This window comes from Vespa velutina, chromosome 2, assembly GCF_912470025.1.
Source record: "Vespa velutina chromosome 2, iVesVel2.1, whole genome shotgun sequence".
Lineage (NCBI taxonomy): Eukaryota > Metazoa > Arthropoda > Insecta > Hymenoptera > Vespidae > Vespa > Vespa velutina.
Window position 1 is genome coordinate 3,462,400 of NC_062189.1, and position 5,000 is coordinate 3,467,399.

Below are 5,000 nucleotides of genomic sequence, written 5' to 3' on the forward strand. Positions count from 1 at the left end.
GAAGACGTGCGAAAGAATCGACGATCGGTGTATGCACGCGTTGTCGTTGTCGTTGTCGTTGTCGTTGTCGTTGTCGTTGTTTTCGTCCTCGTCGTCATCGTTGTGGACGATCCACGTGGTGCATGAACGCGAGATGATATTTTATCGAAGAAGATTCAACGATTTTTCCTCACGATCGAAATAGCAAATCTCAAAGAGAAATTGATCGCATGATCATAATGGGGCCATCCGATTTAATATGATTGGAATACAATGGAAAACGACGTTTTGAAGGAAGATATTTTATGAGAAAAAAAAAAGTGTAAAGGCGTGTCTGTGACTTCCGTAAGAATCCTCATCTTCAGAGTGTTATATTATTAGTATTATTATTATTACTATTATTATCATTATTATTATTATTATTATTATTATTATTATTATTATTATTATTATTATTATTATTATTATTAGTATTAGTATTATAATAAACAAAGGAGGGGGTAAATGTTAGTGTACACCATTGTGTTACTTATACTGCCTTTGTGAAATCCTTTTTCGTGGAGTAACGACTAAAAAGAAAAGAAAAAAAACAAGAAAAAGAAAGCAAGAAGAAGAAGAAGAAGAGAAAACAGAAGAGAAAAGAAAAGAAAAGAAGAGAAGAAAAGAAAAGAGAAGAGGTTAAGGGTTCGAGGAGCGTGAAATATGGTGGTGCTCGAACTGGAGGCCGTTTACGCGCAAGCAGCCCCGCACACGAAATTGCTGAACAAGCGTTTCGTCGGGGCCCATCATTGGTTGGGACCTCTGAAGGAGGCCTTAGTTGCACGACTTGCGGCTGACAAGGTATGCCAAACGTGCTTATTCCCAATCGAGTTGGTTTTAAGCGGGAAAGAAAGTAGATCTTTCGAACTTTATCTGTATCATTCCTTTTTCTTTCCTCGCTATTGAGCTCAACGATATATCTCTATATATATATATCATGTGGTTATATATAATATATCTTCTGTACGTGTATATATATATATATATATACAGAAGAGGGGAGAGATCTGGTTCTTTAGAAAGGCATTTTAGCGAACTTATCGCTTAAACGCCATAATAAACGTTAGTTTATCGTGCGCAATGTGTTCGTCATCTTTCATTAATAAGATAGTCAGGGATACACGTATGTTCTTTTTGTATACTTTTTACCCGACCTTGTTTATCTTTTCGAATGCTAAATTTTATACGTATTCTTTACCGTATAAATATTGTTTTGTTTCTCGACAAATCCATATTTAAATTCGAGATGGAGATTTGTTCTCTTTCGAATGATACTAAAGTAACTACAAATATGTGTATGTGTATATATATATATATATATATATATGTATGTATGTGTATATATTTTCATTCTCCTGAAATATTTTTCCTCAAGCAACTATTATCTCGTACGAAATGATTTATTTTACTTATTATCTTCTTCTTTTCCTTTTTCTTTTTTTTTTTTTTTTTTTTTTTTTTTTGGATTTACGATCATAGATTTTTCGTACGAACGTTGCCCCCGTGCTACTTCATATTTTTATTTCCTTTTTTTTTTTTTTTTTTTTTTTTTTTTGTTTGAAATTATTTATTTATCGATCTCTCTTTGTCCGTCGTCGTTGTTGTTGTCGTCGTCGTCGTCGTCGTCGTCTATTTCAAAAGGGAATCATTGTCGACGTTCGTGTAACTAATGAGAACAGTTGTATCTTCCTGCCAAACGGATTGCAGTTCCTTTTTCCTCTTTTGAAATACAAGTGTCGCGCGAAAGCCGTTACCCATAACGTATGCTCTCGATAAGCTCCGCGAAAGTACACCGTACTGACATGCCGTTATTTCCAATATTTCCGACATGCGGGTGTAGTACGTCAAAAGCTTTGGCTCCGTGTATCGAATCCTTGTCGTCGCCGTCATCGTTGTCGTTGTCGTTGTCGTTGTCGTTGCGTCGTCGTCGTTGTTGATAGAAGGCGTCGCGACGTTTTCCCGCGGATGGCTTTAACTTCGTTTCCATATCTTTTGTTTTCAATTAACGCTTTCGACCCGCGTAAAAGTGCATTCGAAATGAAAAGTTTCTTTTTTCTTTTTTTTTCTTTTCTTTCTTTTTTCTTTTTTTTTTCTTTTTTTTTTTTTTTTTGAACGAATATCGAATGACACGGACGGAAGAACGAACGGAAAGAAGAAGAGAAGGATGAGAAACTGGTGGAAGAAGAGCAGGAAGAGGAGAAGGAGGAGGTGACGCGTTTCCTCTCTCTTTTAACTCTCGACACTGTAATCAGAGTTAGTAATTTTGAGGAATTTAGTTATAAGTTAACTTCGAATGTCGTATTAAACTAATAAGAATAATGAATAAACTTCTATTTATACATTCATATATATATATATATAGATAGATATATAAATACATAAATATATGCACACACACGCGCATATATATATATATATTCGTTATAAACGGATAGGATTTTATTCCAATGAAAATTATTCCGAAATAAATTTACGTAAAGGAATTACATTTTTGTTAGGTATAACGAGTGATTATTATCCGCATGACGACACCGTCTACAAAAAATAAAAATAACAGAAAAAGAGAAATATAAATAAATAAATAAATATATAAATGTATAAATAAATAAATAAAAATGAATTGGTACGTATAATTATCATATTTAAATATTTATTCGAAGCGATTCGGATATAATGCTCAACTTTGTTTAGCGAGTTAGTATGTGCATAAATCGTGATTGTTACTCATATGGCGTGATCACAGCACACAAGAGAGTATATATATATACATACATACATACATACATACATACACACACACACACACACATATATATATATAATACGCGGTACGATGGTGGTTCGCCATAACCACGTAGATTCTGGCCGTGCAATAGAATCCACCTTATCTTACTGCCAACATACGCGTACGTATATGCGCGATACTTAACACGCGAATATACTACAAAGATATTTCTTTTTCTCTTATCCTTCCATTAACTTCACTTTTTCTTCTCCTTCTCCTTCTTTTTTTTTTCTTTTTTTTTCTTTCTTTTTCCTTTTTTTTTCTATTTTCCTCTGCTTTCCTTTTATTTTTTCCTTTTACGTTTAAGACACACAGGCCATTGATCCTTCGATCGATATTAGCCAAAGCAATTTTGATAACAATTTCCTTCTTTTACGAAGTGCAATGATAAGAGAGTAAGAGAAAGAGAGAGAGAGAGAGAGGAGGGGGGGGGGGGGGGGAAAATAAGAAAGGCCGTAAATATAGCGAGTCAGATTTTTCGAGTAATGCTTTGTTTTTTTAAACGAAGAATATCATTCTTTCTGATGGTATCTCTCTCTCTCTCTCTCTCTCTCTCTCTCTCTCTCTCTCTTTTTATTTCTTTCTATCTCTTTCTATCTCTATCTCGCTCTCTTTCTTTCTCTCTCTCTCTTTCTTTCTCTGTCGATCAGAGGAGAAGAGAATTTTAAAATGATTCAGAGAACTTTGTAACTATATCCGGATGTAGATAAGAGAGAATGGACGACAAGTTTCCTTTCGATAACAACCAAACTTGATATCCTATATAATTATCTACTTTGTTATCAATAGGATACGCGCTAACGAAATATTAAAATAAGTAAAGAAAAATTGTGTATTTAATTGATTTGATCGATCGATCGTTCGTTCGAGTTCTTTTTCGGCCGATAATTTTCTCAAGTCGATATTAATTATTCATTTTTCTTTCTGTCCTCCTTTCTCAACCCCCTTCTCTCTCTCTCTCTCTCTCTCTCTCTCTCTCTCTCTCTCTCTCTCTCTCTCTCTCTCTGTCGTCTTTCATTAATAGAGATGAATAACGTGGACGATAGAGACACGCAATATACCATGAGTTAATCCGTAATGACGAAAGACGCGGGGGAAACGCAGTTTGACTATAACTCTTCCTCTCGTTCCTCCTGTTCTTCTTTCTTCTTCATCGTCCTAAACCTCTCTTCCTCTCTCTCTCTCTTTCTCTCTCTCTCTCTCTCTCTCTCTCTCTCTATCTCTCTCTATCTATCTATCTATCTATCTATCTCTCTCTCTTTCTCTCTCTCTTTCTCTCTCTCTTTCTCTCTCTCTTTCTCTCTCTCTTTCTCGTCGTTTCGCCTCGAGCGTTCATAGCTGGAAATTTAATTATCTCGCTGGCTGGGCCCTTCTCTCAACGATGCGGGTAATGATTTTCCTCTATAACGTCATTTACTCTCTTTCTCTTTCTCTCTCTTTCTCTTTCGGTATCATAAAAATTAGTAGGAAGTACGGTCGAACATCTCGCACACTGTTTTATACTGAGAATAGAGAACTCTCACCCCTTGTTCTCTCTCTCTCTCTCTCTCTCTCTCTCTCTCTCTCTCTCTCTTTCTATCATTCTATCTTATTTTCTCACTCTATCTAGGCTCTTTCCATTTGTTAAAATTTGATTATCATTTCACTCTCCTAAATTATTTCGTTACGCGTTCGAATACACACAGGTGCGATACAACAGCAGCTGTTGGTACTGTGTAACATTCTCTCTCTCTCCCTCCCACTTCTCTCTCCCCCTCCCTCTTCTCTCTCTCTCTCTCTCTCTCTCTCTTTCTCTTTTTATGTGTATCTCGTTTAATCTCACTTTGCTTTTTCTCGATCTATTTTTCTTCTTCAACGTTGTTTACATCTAAAACAGATGATAGATTCGTATTAAGGAAAAAAATATTTTCTAATGAGAACTATTATTGTTTTTCACAAAGGAACGTAATTATCTCGTCCGATCGTTGTAGATATCTGAATGTAGTTATGAAAGAAGGGGAAAAAAAAAAGAAAAAGAAGAAGAAAAAAAGAGAGATTTATTTACAAAGCTTTTAACGCTCGAGTATGTAGAGAAATAATTGACCCGAATGATCATTATGATAATTGACCCGAATAAACATTATGATAATTGACTTGACTTGATATTATAGCTCGATGTATTTGAAATAATTGATTTTTTGATTGGAATTTTGAAACA

At 35.0% G+C, this 5,000-nt stretch overlaps 1 protein-coding gene and 1 long non-coding RNA gene across 3 annotated transcripts in view; one reads left to right on the top strand and one right to left on the bottom strand.

Annotated features, from left to right (window-relative positions):
- LOC124946675 overlaps positions 1 to 849 on the bottom strand; it is a 12,535-nt gene extending 11,686 nt beyond the window's left edge. The window contains exon 1 of the long non-coding RNA XR_007100155.1: positions 1 to 849. This exon is cut by the window's left edge and continues 797 nt beyond it. This is a non-coding gene — a long non-coding RNA (uncharacterized LOC124946675).
- The window catches only part of LOC124946670 (pumilio homolog 2), a 61,986-nt gene that overhangs the window by 28,467 nt on the left and 28,519 nt on the right, over positions 1 to 5,000 (top strand). The window lies entirely within an intron of this gene.